This window comes from Chlorocebus sabaeus, chromosome 19 (genome assembly GCF_047675955.1).
Source record: "Chlorocebus sabaeus isolate Y175 chromosome 19, mChlSab1.0.hap1, whole genome shotgun sequence".
In the NCBI taxonomy this organism is placed as follows: Eukaryota; Metazoa; Chordata; class Mammalia; order Primates; family Cercopithecidae; genus Chlorocebus; species Chlorocebus sabaeus.
In genome coordinates this window covers 11,759,727-11,775,297 of record NC_132922.1, presented here as the reverse complement: position 1 = coordinate 11,775,297, position 15,571 = coordinate 11,759,727, and positions in this window count along the sequence as shown.

Here is a 15,571-nt window from a genome sequence, read left to right as displayed (position 1 = left end):
AGACTCTCAGTTCCTCTTTCCTAGATCTGGACAAGGGAGGGCCTCGGAGAAAACCAGGCTGCAGCAATGCAGATTTTCTACAGATGCAAATCTCCCCCACAAAAGACCGCTTTTGCCTCCCAGCACTTTGGGAGGCCGAGGCAGATGGATCACCCAAGGTCAGGAGTTCAAGACCAGCCTGGTCAACATGGCAAAACCCCATCTCTACTAAAAATAGAAAAAAAAAAAAAATTAGCTGAGCATGGTAGTGTGTGCCTGTAATCCCAGCTACTCGGGAGGCTGAGGCAGGAGAATTGCTCGAATCCAGAAAGCAGAGGTTGCAGTGAGCGGATATCATGCCACTGCATTCCAGCCTGGAGGACAGAGTAAAACTCAATCTCAAAATAATAATAATAATAAAAGACTGTTTTGCAGGGCTGCTTCTGTTTGCTGGAGTAGCCACCTCAAAATATATCAAAGAAGGATATTTTGATTACCTTTACTAGCCTTTCAGGTCTCAGAAGCAGATAGATGATGATGTATAGATGGATGGATAGATGAATGGATGGATGGATAGATAGATAGATAGGTAGATATGAGGACTAAGCTCTGCTTTTTATTTATTTATTTATTTATTTTTAATCTTGCCCATATTCCTACCTAAGGGGTCTGGGGAGTCATACCCTATAAACCAGAAATTCTCATCAGATGAGTTTTATTTAACCCTCTGTTTCATGACTTACTTTCCAATATGACCGCTGAAGGGGTTCACCTTGCCTGCTGCCTAGACAGAGGTAATTTATATCAAGACAGAGCCACTGCAATAGAGAAAGAGTAATTCACACAGAGCAGGCTGTGCAGGAGACTGAAATTGTATTATTACTCAAATCAGTCTCACTGAAAACTCGGGGATCAGAGATGGTTTTTTGTTTTTAGTTTTTTGGGTTTTTTTAGAAGGAGACTTGCTCTGTCATCCAGACCTGAGTGTTACCGGTGGTAACTGAGAGTCTCGCACCTTTTAAAGTTCTGACAGAAAACACTTATCATCTTTTGTCTCTAAGGGCAGCCACTATGAGACTTCAAAACAACCTTGGTCTCCACAATATTTATTTTATTTTATTTATTTTATTTTATTTTGAGACGGAGTCTCGTTTTGTCACCCAGGCTCCAGTACAGTGGACCTCTGCTCACTGCAACCTCTGCCTCCTGGGTTTGAAAGATTCTCCTGCCTCAGCCTCCCGAGTAGCTGGGATTACAGGCGCGCCACAGCGCCTGGCTGATTTTTATATTTTTAGTAGAGATGGGGTTTCACCGTGTTGGTCAGGCTGGTCTCGAACTCCTGACTTCAGGTGATCCACCTGCCTCGGCCTCCCAAAGTGCTGGGATTACAGGCGTGAGCCACTGCGCCCGGCCACAATCTTTTATCTTAACCTCAACATTTTCCTTCTATTGATCCCAGGCCTTTAGACAAACTAAACCAACTGTCAAGCAGAAAATGTTTAAATTTACCTAGAGCCTGGAAGCCCTCTGACTTCGAATTGTCCTGCCTTTCTGGATCAAACCAATGTATTTCTCAAATGTATTTGATTGATGTCTCATGCCTCTTAAATTTATGTAAAACCAAGCTGCACCCCAACCACCTTGGGTACATGTTCTCAGGGCCTCCTGAAGGCTGTGTCATGGGCCTTGCTTACTCATATTTGACTCAGAATAAATCTATTCAAATATTTTACAGAGTTTGACTCTTTTCGTTGACAGATAGACAGACAGATATTGGCATAGGAATAGACAAGCAAATCTAAGACTTTTAATCTTTCTTTCTTTTCTTTTTTTTTTTTTTTTTGAGCTAGAATCTCACTCTGTCACCCAGGCTGGAGTTCAGCGGCACGACCTCGGCTCACTGCAACCTCTGCCTACCGGGTTCAAGTGATTCTCCTGCCTCAGCCTCCCGAGTAGCTGGGATTACATGCACTCGCCACCATGCCCAGCTAATTTTTGTATTTTTAGTAGAAACGGGGTTTCACCATGTTGGTGAGGCTGGTCTCGAACTCCTGACTTCAGGTGATCCACCTGCCTCGGCCTCCCACAGTGCTGGGATTACAGACGTGAGCCATCATGCCTGGCCTTGATCTCTTAATTAAAAAATAAATTTACTGGAATAACAGACTTTTATTTTTCTTTTGTCATGCAGGACGGAGATGAGTAAAGTCTCAATGATCCTCTTCAGGGTTGACACAGCCCCCTTTTTAAGTATTTAAGTGCTTAAGGAATATACAAAGATGTTGATTACAACATTATTACCAGGAAATACAACTATCAATTAGAACTGTAGGCTTCTTCTCAAAGGTTAAGATTATTTTCATACTGAGGTAGTTCAGCTGGTTTCACAGGATACAGATCACAAGGACCCCCGATAAAACAGGATGCGGTAAAGAGGCCGGGGCCAAACTTGTCAAATCCTCTGATCATCCTCACCGCTCATTATGTGCTAATTATAATTAATTCTCGTGCAAAAAGGCTACCGCTACCAACAGTGCCTTGACAGTTTTACAAATGCCATGGCAACATCTGTACCTTACCTTATATGGTCTGAAACGGGAAAGAGTCCTCAGTTTGGGGAATCCCCCACCCGCTACCCAGAAAATTCATCAGTAATTGATTGAATAACTGTTGATAACCTTCGAGTCACATTTAACTGTAAGCAGGCTTCCAAAGTAATCCGCCTTGGGAGCGGTAACCCAGCCTATGCTACAACAATCATAAGATGTTTGTTACTTATTTTCCTCTCTGTTCTTTTCTTCCTCCACGTGCGGTCATTTAAGTAGAGGGTGTTCACCAATTCACTAATAATTGATTAACTTCACATTCTGCCCCCTGGAGGCTGCCCGCAAGATTAATGAACTTGTTTTACTTCTAAAGAACGAAGATCCTGAGGTCATGCGACCTCCTTGGCGATGTCCAGAAGTTTGATTGGCGAAGGGATGCAAGCAGCTTTGATCATGGGGGACTCTCACCTCCCACCCTACCCACCTTACAAAGGCAGGTCAGATTCCAGAGTTTGGCTCTCCCATCCTCAGGCTGTGGCCAAACTGAATAAACCTTTCTCTGCTCCTAAGCTCCCATGTGTCAGTGTTTGACTTACAGCATGTCAGGCACTCAAACCTACCCTTTGGGGTTCTGCAACAGTCTTTTGACGCGATGGTGACATTCCGTCTCCAACTAAAGAATCTTATAAATTTCTCAAATGACTGATGTACTGATTAGTGTGTAACCTGCAGACACTAAATAGGACACTAATTTCTTTCAAGGTGAGCTGAAGTCTGAAGTTCGACTGACTGTCTTGTGTGTAGACATTCTTAGCCTGTATGATGTCATCTGTACCCCATGATGGCAACCTCTGTATTGTACCCTCTAAGGAAAGGACTCCCCCGTGTTGCTTTTTGTTGCAGTTGTTTTGTTTTTTTGAGATGCATTTTTGTTCATGACACACCCAGGCTGTGGTACAGTGGCACAATCTCAGCTCACTGCAACCTCCACCTCCTGGGTTCAAGTGATTCTCCTGCCTCAGCCTCCGAAGTAGCTGGGATTACAGGCAGGCACCACCGTGCCTGGCTAATTTTTTTTGTATTTTTAGTATGGACGGGGTTTCATCATGTCGGTCAGGCTGGTCTTGAATTCCTGACCTCAGGTGATCCACCCACCTCGGCCTCCCAAATTGTTGGGATTACAGGCGTGAGCCACTGCGCCCAGCTCCCCCTCCCTTCTTTTAAACTTTCCTTAAAAAACCTTGTGACAGACTCTGAAATACCCCCAACCCTGTTGATGTGTCTTCCTGGGTCGATCCTCACATTTGGCTTCCAACAAACCTTTATCAAATTATTTCTGCCTCAACAGCCTTAATTTTGGTGGACACGCTGGACTGCTTAATAAATGGTGCTGACACAACTGGCTATCCATTTGGAAGAAAATTGAGTCCTTTTTCATACCATATGCAAAAATAAATTCCAGATAGCTCAAAGCTTCAATGTAAAAAATTAAAATCTTAGAAGAAAATCCAGAAGACATGTACAAAACAGAAATTAGGAAAATCCTTGTAATTAAAAGAGAGAATCCAGAGACATTCAACAAAAATATAGATCTATTTGATTACATAAAATCTAAAATGTTTGTATGGGAAAAGATATAAATAGACCAACTAGGCCAGGCATGGTGGCTCACACCTGTAATCTCAATGCTTTAGGAAGCCAAAGCAGGTGATCACTTGAGGTCAGGAGTTCGAGACCAGCCTAGCCAACATGGCGATACCCCATCTCTACTAAAAATACAAAAATGAGCTGGGTGTGGTGGCGTGTGCCTGTAATTGCAGCTACTCAGGAGGCTGATGCAGGAGAATCGCTTGAACCCAGGAGGCCGAGGTTGCAATGAGCCGAGATTACCCCACTGCACTCCAGCTTGGGCAACTCTGTCTCAAAAAAAAAAAAAAAAAAAAAAAAAAAAACTGCATGTGACTTTTTTTTTTTTTAATAGAGTCTCACTATGTTGTCCAGGCTGGTCTTGAACTCCTGGGCTCAAGCAATCCTCCTGCCTCGGCCTCCCAGAGATGTGGGATTACATGCATAAGCCGCCATGCCTGGCCTTTTTTCTTTTCTTTCTTTCTTTCTTTTTTTGAGAAGGAATTTTGCTCTTGTTGCCCAGGCTGGAGTGCAATGGTGTGATCTCTGCTCACCACAACCTCTGCCTCCCAGGTTCAAGTGATTCTCCTGCCTCAGCCTCCTGAGTATCTGGGATTACAGGCATGGGCCACCAAGCCCGGCTAATTTTGTATTTTTAGTAGAGATCAGGTTTCTCCATGTTGGTCAGGCTGGTCTCAAACTCCTCAACTCAGGTGGTCCACCCGCCTCGACCTCCCAAAGTGCTGGGATTACAGGCATAAACCACTGCACCCGGCCCTTTCTTTCTTTCTTTTTTTTTTTTTTTAATGGGAGAAGGAGCCAATGCAATGGCTAGTCTTTATTGGAAAGAAGAAACTTTGCAGCACATTTTGAGTAACTTGGTGCAGGCACTCAGTGCGTCGCTGGTGGGGCACCAGCTTGTCACGGATTCCATAGCTGGGGCATCGCTAGGTCTCGCCTTTGTGCAACCCAAAGCAGGTGATGGTACTGTTGTCCTCTACACAGATGCAGCCCACTATTCTCTTGTTGGTGATGGAGAGGACTAAATTAGGGTCTTCTCTGGTGTCTGAAGCTGCCTTTGGGAGTAGTATATTGTATGAGTTCAGTCCCTTCCTTGCAGCCATGATGACCTCCCTCTCCAACGCAGTTGCCTGCTTGTCATCAGTAGGAACACCACCTTCAGATGCCATGAAGCACACCGCGACCATGCCACTGGGACTGGGAGCCCTCAGGGCCTGCACCGCCAGCGCTCCAGCTCTGCGGAGTAACCTTGAAGCCATCACGTCCATAGGCCTTTTTCTTTTTCTTTTTTTGCAACAGAATCTCGCTCTGTTTCCTAGGCTAGAGTGCAGTGGGGTAATCTCAGCTCCCACCTCGGCCTCCCGGAGTTCAAGCGATTCTCCTACCTCAGCCTCCCGAGTAGCTGGGACTGTAGGCGTACGTCAGCATGCCCAGCTAATTTTTGTATTTTTAGTAGAGACGGGGTTTCACTATGTTAGCCAGGCTGGTCTTGAACTCCTGACCTCGTGATCTGCCCGCCTCAGCCTCCCAAAGTGCTGGGATTACAGGCGTGAGCCACCGCACCTGGCCTCCTTTTTACTTTGTTTTGTTTTGTTTTGTTTTGAAATGGAGTCTCCCTCTGCCACCCAGGCTGGAGTGCAGTGATAAGATCTTGGCTCACTGCAACCTCTTCCTCCCAGGTTCAAACTATTCTCCTGCCTCAGCCTCCTGAGTAGCTGGGATTACAGGCACCCACCACCACACCTGGGTAATTTCTGTATTTTTAGTAGAGATGTGGGTTCACCATGTTGGTCAGGCTGATCTCGAACCCCTGACCTCAGGTGATCTGCCCTCCTCAGCCTCTCCAAGTGCTGGGATTACAGGCTTGAGCCACCGCACCCAGCCTCCTTTTTACTTTCTATAGAGATGTGTATATAACTTTTGACTCTCCCCAAACTCAACTACTAATAGTCTACTGTTGACCGGAAGCCTTCCTGATACCATAAACAGTGGATGAACATATATTTCGTATGCTATATGTATTATATAGTGTATTCTTACAATAAAGTAAGCTAGAGGAAAGAAAATGTTATTAAGAAAATCATAAGGAAGAGAAAACACATTTACTATTCATTAAGTGGAAGCAGAACATCATAAAGGTCTTTAGCTTCATCATCTTCAGGTTCAGTAGGATGAGGAGGAGGAGGGAGAGGAGGGGTGGGTTTTGGCTGTCTCAGGGGTGGCAGAGGCAGGAGGGGAAGCAGGAGAACCTGGCACACTTGGTGTAACTTTTATGCAAAAGAATAGCTGGGCACAGTGGCTCACGCCTGTAATCCCAACACTTTGGGAGGCTGAAGTGGACAGATCACTTGAGGTCAGGATTTTGAGACCAGCCTGGCCAACATGGTGAAACCCTGTCTCCATTAAAAACACAACAATTAGTTGGGTGTGGTGGCAGGCGCCTGTAATCCCAGCTACTCAGGAGGCTGGGGCAGGAGACTCACTTGAACCCTGGAGGCGGAGGTTACAGTGAGCTGAGATCACGCCACTGCACTCTAGTCTGGGTGAAAGGGCGAAATTCAATCTCAAAAAAAAGAAATCTGTGTAAGCGGACCCGCTCAGTTCAAACCCAAGTTATGGAACTGGTAACTGTAATGATAATGCATTGCTGGCAAGCGTGCAGGGAAAAGGAAACTTCCAGAATTCTGCTGATGTACATTGTTATGAACTTTTTTGGAAAGGAATTAGAAATATCTATTAAAGTCAAAATTATAGATGTCCTTTGACCCAGCAATCCCACTACTGAAGGAATCTGGCTCACAGGCGTAAGCACTAGTACTAAGGATATATCTACAAAGAGGCTGTTGAAATGCTGTTTGCAGGGTAAATAAATTGGAAATAAAGTGAATTCCCACTGGTGGATGAATGTGTAATTTGTGGTACATTCACACCATTGACTAGTATACAGCCAAAATTTCTACAAGAAATTATTGAGAAAAGAGATAAAATGATGTGTATAATCATGTGTGATGGTTAATACCAAGTGTCAACTTGATTGGATTGAAGGATGTAAAGTACTGATCCTGGGTGTGTCTGAGAGGGTGCTGCCAAAGGAAATTAACATTTGAGTCACGGGGCTGGGAAAGGCAGACCCACCTTTAATCTGGGTGGGCACCATCTAATCAGCTGCCAGTGTGGCCAGAATATAAAGCAGGCAGAAAAATGGGAAAAGGCCAGACTGGCTTAGCCTCCCAGCCTACATCTTTCTCCCGTGCTGGATGCTGCCTGTCTTCGAACATCGGACTCCAAGTCCTTCAGCTTTGGGACTTGGACTGGCTTCCTTGCTCTTCAGCTTGCAGGTGGCCTATTGTAGGACCTTGTGATCGTGTGAGTTAATGCTCCTTAATAAACCCCCCTTTAGATAGATAGATAGATAGATAGATAGATAGATAGATAGATAGATAGATAGATAGATCCTATTAGTTCTGGCCCTCTAGAGAATCCGAATGCATCATATGATCTTGTTTTTATAACACAATGAAAAAACCTACTTATGCTCATGCATAAGTACCTATGTTCCTTTGTAATTCTATGAGCATGGAGAATATTCCTGAAGGTTGTACTCCAAGATCATTTACATGAGTTACCTGAAGAGCAGTGTGAAGTGAGAGAGAAGAAACAAGGGATGGGGGGAGCAGGGAGCAGTAAACCAAAAAGAAGGCTGGGCAAGGTGGCTCACACCTGTAATCCCAGCACTTTGGGAGGCTGAGGCGGGTGGATCACAAAGTCAGGAGTTTGAGACTAGCCTGACCAACATGGTGAAACCCTGTCTCTACTAAAATACAAAAATTAGCCTGGTGTGGTGACGCATGCCTGTAATCCCAGCTACTCAGGAGGCTGAGGCAGGAGAATCGTTTGAACCCAGGAGGTGGAGGTTGCAGTGAGCCAAGATGGCGCCACTGCACTCCAGCCTGGGCGACAGAGCGAGACTCCGTCTGAAAACAAAAAAAGAAAGAAAGAAAGAGAAGAAAAGCCAAAAGGAAATAAACTGCATTCAAAAAAAGAAATTATACACAATATATTTTCATTTGTTCATTTAAGTGAGAGAGAGAGAGAGTGGTCAGTAAAACAACAACATATTTAGGTAGGACGATGTAAAAAGTCAAGTCAGAGGTATTTATATACTTAGAAATGCTTTTCTGCTCTGCCACCAAAAATAATAATAACTAAGAAGAAGAATCAATTTTAGGCTGGGCACAGTGGCCCGCGCCTGTAATCCCAGCACTTTCGGAGGTAGAGGTTGGAGGATCACTTGAGGCCAGGAGTGTGAGACCAGCCTGGGCAACATGGAGAGACCGTAGCTCTATTTTGTAAAAATTAAAAATAAATAAATAAATATACAGAATAAATTTTAGGGGCCCTCTAGTGGCTGCACATCATTTTCCTCCACTCTGACAGGTACCCCAATAGCACTTCTATAACAAAGAGAAACTTAGTCCCGGATGCCACAAATAAACATTGTTATCACGATTTAAAGAGACTCAGCCTAATGACGAAAGGTCTCCGTTTAAGTCTCCTTGGTTTGTACATCTCTGTAAAGAATCAATCGTTAGATTGCTCAGATCCCACCAGCCATCTCGATCAGTCTGAAATACTGTATTTGTGTGTGTCTGGCCTGCTAGTTAAGACGTCTGGAGTGTTCAAAAGAATCAGTCTAGATTTATAATACTAGATTTATAATTAATCAAATTAATAATGTTTACATGCTTCAGGAAAATTGATTTTCAGAGTTATATTACTTGAATAAATTGGGTAATAAAGTACCAATGTTAATGAGTATTACTCTCCATACACAAAAATATCTTGAATAAAGCAACTATTTAACAATCTGTTTTATTACTTAAAATTAAGATTGCCTGCAAGTAACTGAAGCCTCAAAGCCAGAGGCCGAAACCAGACAGAAGCAGGCCCTCTGAGGATGGCCAGGCGTTTGTTCACCTTATAACCCCAGGTGAACCGGACATGCGCAGTGTCAGCTGGATGATCAGACAGAAAAAGCGAGCCCCTAAATGGGCAGGTGAGAGGCCTAGGCTCTTCCTCTCCGGCAAGGCGCTCTCCCTCCCCGGCAAGGCGCTCTCCCTCCAGCAACGCAGGGACAACGGCCTGCACTCCTGCTGGCCTGACTACCCTGGCCTGGCCATGAACCAGAACCTGGCCCTCCTTCTCCAGAGGAAACCTCCGGCATCCCCCCAGCCACGTGGCTTCCTTGAAAGATTCCTGCCTCCTGTCTGTGGTGGGCAGGGGCCCAAATCCCATCACACCCTCCCAAAGTCAGAATGGACCCAGTGAGGCCGGGCAAGGTGACTCATACCTGTAATCCCAGCACTTTGGGAGGCTGAAGCGAGCAGATCGCTTGAGCGCAGGAGTTCGAGACCAGACTGGGCAACATGGTGAAACCGCATCTCTACCAAAAATACAAAAAAATAGCCAGCGTGGTGGTGCAGCCTGTAGTCCTAGCTACTTGGGAGACTGAGGTGGGAAGATCACCTGAGCCCAGGAGGTCAAGGCCGTAGTGAGCAAAAAAGGTGCCAACCAGAGTAATATTCTGCCTCAATAAATAAATAAATAAATAAATAAATAAATAAATAAATAAATAAGAACGGACCCAGTGAGGTGAGAAAGCACCGAAGCCACTGGAAGAGGCAAGCGGAGGAGCACCGGGAGGAAGGAGGCAGGGGGTGCAGGGACAGGCGGGGCTCAGACCCCCATCGGATTCCATCCAAAAGACAGGGCCCAAAGGTGCAGTCAAGAGGAGGACAGGGAGGTCCTGGGGGTCCCGGGGTCGGGCAGCTTCTTCCCCACTTTCCCATGGGATTTATTTTCAGGACAGTTGGGCTCTGTGGCGAGCAGGGAAGGCGGCACCTGCCCCATCCTAGGCCAGCCGGGCTGCCTCACTCCCCCGCTCCACCTTCCTGGAGTGCTGCTCCTCCTTTCCCTCTGGCTCTCAGGGCACCCGGCCCTTTGGGCCTGCATCCTCTGCGCCTCCTCCCTCTAAGGACAGTGGAAGAGGCGTCCGCCTTCCCCTGCCCTCAGCGCCGCCGTCCCCTTCTCCCTTCCCCTCCTCCCCCACCCCGTGCCTTCATTCCTTCCTCTTTCCTTCTGCAGCTTTTCCCTCTCGCCCCCTCCCCTCCCCTCCAGCTTCACAGGAACTTTCCCGGGCCTGCTTTCCTTCATATGCTGTATGGCTTTTCCTTCCAGGAGGCATCCAGAACCGAATGGTGAAGCGGCAGGGGGTGGGGAAGTGGGGGGAGGGGCGGGAGAGGGGGCGGTGAAGCGAGGGGGCGCGGTGGGGCGTGAAGCGGGGCGCTGACAGGCAATCTCCAGGCAAGGAGCTCTCCCAGGGCACCGGCCAGAAGCCACGCCTTCCAGGAATGGACCACCGACGGCCTTAGGTGGCTGGCTGTGGCCACCTGCCCAGGCAGAGCTACAGGGAAGAAGGCAGTGACTCCCAAATGTGCCCCCAGCCTTTTCAGGGCCTGCAAGGTCCAAGGTTCTCATCATTATGTTTAAGATGTTGTTTGTCTTCCCACTCTCATGTTCTCACAATGAAGAGCGGAATTTTCCAGAGGCTGCATGCTATGCAATATTGCAACAGGTTTAACGCAGGAGATATGAGAATCCACCTTCCTATTAAGCCAAACAAAAAAGAGGCAACAGGGGGTTGGCGGGGGGACACGGGGCGGGGGGCGGGTAGTAAAGCAACACCAACTCTCCTCACTGAATCTTTTTGTTTTGGAAAATATATTTGTCATAAAATATGTTACTTATGTTAATAGGTAATGACTTCAGGCCCAGTGCGGTGGCTCACGTCTGTAATCTCAGCACTTTGGGAGGCTCAGGTGGATCACCTGAGGTCGGGAGTTTGAGACCAGTCTGGCCAACATGGCGAAACCCCATCTCTTCTAAAAACACAAAAATTAGCTGGGTGTGGTGGCGTACACCTGTATTCCCAGCTATTCAGGAGGCTGAGGCAGGAGAATGGCTTGAACCCAGGAGGCAGAGGTTGCAGTAAGCCGAGATCATGCCACTGTACTCCAGCCTGGGCAACAGAGCAAGGCTGTCTCCAAAAATAAATAAATAAATAAATAAATTATATATATATATATATGAAATAAAAACTGAGAAATTTAAAAATATCGAATTCATTAAAAAATAATGAAGCCATTACTTTTTTTTTTGAGAGAGAATCTTGATCTTGTTGCCCAGGCTACAGTACAGTGGCACCATCTCAGCTCACTGCAACCTCCACCTCCTCGGTTCAAGTGAATCTCCTGGCTCAGCCTCCCAAGTAGCTGGGATTACAGGTGCCTGCCACCATGCCCGGCTAATTTTTGTATTTTTAGTAGACATGGGGTTTCGCCATGTTGGTCAGCCTGGTCTCGAACTCTTGACCTCAGGTGATCCACCTGCCTCAGCCTCCCAAAGTGATGGGATTACAGGCATGAGCCACCGCACCTGGCCTCTAATATGATAAATATTGATAGCTATAACCCACATACACAAAAGCTCTCTGGAGTTCTTAACAGTTTTTAAGAATGTAAATGGATTCAGCAACCAAAAAGTTTGAGAACTGCTGTAGAAAGGTTAGTTGTGAGGTGTCTGGTGCCAGATACAGGTTCAAATCCCTGCTCTGCTACATCCTAGCCATGTAGCCTTGAAAAACTAACCACAGCCTCTCTAACCACTTGTCTCCACTCACAGAAACAGGTGCAACAATAGTACCTACCTCAGAGAGTCATCGAGAGCATGCAGGTAACATACACGAGAGCTATACTGAGCACGTGGACCAGGGCAATTCTGAGACTTTTCTTGTTTTTCTATTTTTCCTTTGAGACAGGAACTCACTCTGTCACCCAGGCTGGAGTCCAATGGCATGATCATAGCTCACTACAGTCTTGACCTCCTGGACTCAAGCAAACCTCCTGTTTCAGCCTCCAGTGTACCTGGGACTACAGGTGCCACCACACCCAGCTAATTTTTTCTATTTTTCATAGATACAGGGTCTCGCTATGTTGCCCAGGCTGCTTTCCAACTCCAGGCCTTAAGTGATCCACCCGCCTTGGCCTCCCAAAACACTGGGATTACAGGTTTGAGCCACCACACCCAGCCATGACACGTTCTTGGGGATTGAGAATTTGGGTTAAGGCTTAAAGTTAAAGACAAAGCATGCTGAGTGTCCCACTATTTTATTTTATTTTATATTTTATTTTATTTTATTGACGGAGTCTCATTCTGTCACCCAACTTGGGGTACAGTGTTGAAATCTCGGCTCACTGCAAGCTCCGCCTCACAGGCTCAAGTGATTCTCCTGTCTCAGCCTCCCGAGTAGCTGGGACTACAGGTGCACGCCACCACGCCCAGATAATTTTTATACTTTTAGTAAAGACGGGGTTTCCCCAAGTTGGCCAGGCTGGTCTCAAACTCCTGACCACAGGTGATCTGCCCGCCTCAGCCTCCCAAAGTGCTGGGATTACAGGCATGAGTCACTGCGCCCAGCCCTGAGTGCTCCACTTCCTAAAGGAAATCACCAAGGAGTTGCCAGCAAGCGACTAGAGCCAGACTCTACCCTCAGTGCAGGAAACTAGGAGGAGGCAGAATCAGCCCTAGTGTTACTACCTGTGAGCATACACACGCGCGTGCGCACGAGTGTGCTATAGGAAAACAGCAAGAGTGACGCCACCTTGAAGCGTAACCGCCATGAGGACCGGTGTCTAACCCTGCATACCAATGTGTCCTGCAGCAAGGTCTTTAAACAATACCCATCGCGTAGATGACCCCTCGTAAAGATGCTTACCCAACCTCCCCAGTGCTCATGAGTCTTGAAAACAAAGTCTGAAGATGTGACAGGCTGCACGTTTCACCCTAAAAGCTTGCTATATAAAGAACACTTTCTGGAGGGCGGCTGCAGGGATCTGCCATCTCTTAGCTGCCAGCAACATGGCCTCTGTTCCTAAGTCCCCACTAAATGTTTCTTTCTCAGAAATTGGATTCGTCAACCTCTGTCTTTGGTCTTTTGGCTCCCTTGGTCTTGGGGGCAGGCTGCATAGATCTGCCCACCACCAAACATGGACACATCGCCTTCTTCCTCCTCTGACCCTTCCCCCACCCCTGCGGCTTTATCTACCACTATGTGCCCAGGCCCTGGCATCTGCATCCCAGCAAGTGTGGGGTAGCACTGAGGATGGTGGAGGCTGGGTGAGTGGTGCATGAGGGTCTTTATATTGCTGTCTCTACTTTTGCATGTTTGGATTTTTTCATGATAAAAAGTTTAGGCCAGGTGTAGTGGCTCACGCCTATAATCCTAGCACTTTGGGAGGCTGAGGCAGGTGGATCACGAGGTCAGGAGTTCAAGACCAGTCTGGCCAAGATGGTGAAACCCTCTCTCTACTAAAAATACAAATATTAGCTGGGCTTGGTGGCATGCACCTGTAATCCCAGCTACTTGGGAGGCTCAGGCAGAGAAATGCTTGAACCTGGGAGGCAGAGGTTGCAGTGAGCCAAGATCGTGTCACTGTACTCCAGCCTGGGCAACAAAGCAAGACTCTGTCTCAAAAAAAAAAAAAAAGAGCAGGCGCAGTGGTCATGCCTGTAATCCCAGCACTTTGGGAGGCTGAGGCGGGTGGATCATGATGTTAGGAGTTCAAGACCAGACTGACCAACATGGTGAAACTCCGTCTCCACTAAAAATACAGGCGTGGTGGCACACACCTGTAATTCCAGCTACTCAGGAGGCTGAGGCAGGAATATCGCTTGAACCCGGAAGGCAGAGGTTGCCGTGAGCTGAGATCGTGCCACTGCACTCCGACGTGGGCGACAGAGTGAGACTCTGTCTCAAAAAAAAAGGGGGCGGGCACGGTGGCTCATGCCTGTAATCCCAGCACTTTGGGAGGCCAAGGCGGGTGGATCACGATGTCAGGAGTTTGAGACCAGCCTGACCAACAGCGTGAAACCCCATCTCTACTGAAAATACAAAAATTAGCCAGGTGTGGTGGCACGCATCTGTAATCTCAGCTACTCAGGAAGCTGAGGCAGGAGAATCGCTTGAACCTGGGAAGCAGAGGTTGCAGTGAGCTGAGATCGCGCCATTGCATGCCAGCCTGGGTGACAAAGGGAGACTCTGTCTCAAAAAAAAAAAAAAAAAAAAAAAGGGCAGGCACAGTGGCTCATGCCTATTAGCACTTTGTGAGGCTGAGGCAGGTGGATCACGAGGTCAGGAGATTGAGACCATGCTGGCTAACATGGTGAAACCCCGTCTCTACTAAAAAAAATATAAAAAATTAGCCAGGCATGGTGGCAGGCACCTGGAGTCTCAGCTACTCTGGAGGCTGAGGCAGGAGAATGGCATGAACCTGGGAGATGGAGTCACAGTGGGCCGAGATCGCACCACTGCACTCCAGTCTGGGTGACAGAGCGAGACTCCGTCTCAAAAAAAAAAAAAGTCTAAAAAATAAGAATTCTACCAAATGTGTTTTTCTCCGCTAAGCTTCAGAACTGTTTGTGAACTGCTTGTGGGACCACTCTACCTGAACACCTGTATCATGGACTGAATGTTTGTGTGCGTGTCCACCGTCCCACCTCCCACTGCAAATTCTCCGTTGAAGCCTTAGGCCCCAGTGTGATGGTATTTGGAGGTGGGGCCTTTGAGAGGTCTTTAGATTTATTTGAGGCCATAAGGGTGGAGCCCCCATGATGGGATTAGCATCCTTAGAAAAAAAGAAAGAGACACCAAAGTGTCCTCTCTCTGCCAGGTAAAGACACAGTGAGAAGGTGGCCCTCGCCAAACACTGTATCTGCCGGCATCCTGGTCTTGGACTTCCCGGCCCCCAGAACTGTGAGAAATGAATGTCTGTGTTCTGGTGTATGGCACTGTGTTACAGCTGCCTGTACTGCCAACCTACACACACTCTGAACTCGGTGAAACCAGCCTGGGCACTCCTTCCTCTGCCAGGTGTTTCCGCTTGCTCAGCTCTTGCCCTGCCATTCTCATGTCTGCCTTTAGCCATGGCCAGGGTCCTGTCTTCACTTTCTGCCTGGTGGGGTAATCTGGATGCCAGGTGGGAGCGCCTTGGCCTCTGCATGGCCACAGCGGAGAAGTGTAGGAAGTCAACACCCCAGAGCAGCTTCAGCAATGGGAATGGGGAGGATGGGAGAGGGGCTATATGTTTCTATCCCCAGTTGGACAGATGATTTTGGGAGGTGTTTCAAACTCTTCCCTGAAAGTCCAGGTGGAATCGAGCTCCCATTCCCACAGCACCTACCTCAAGAATGTGCCCTTAGCCAGGTTTTCCCTCCTCCCTGGCCCTGTCTCAACTCTTGCTTCCTAGAACCACCCCCAAATAAACTACCTGCACCCAAGTCCC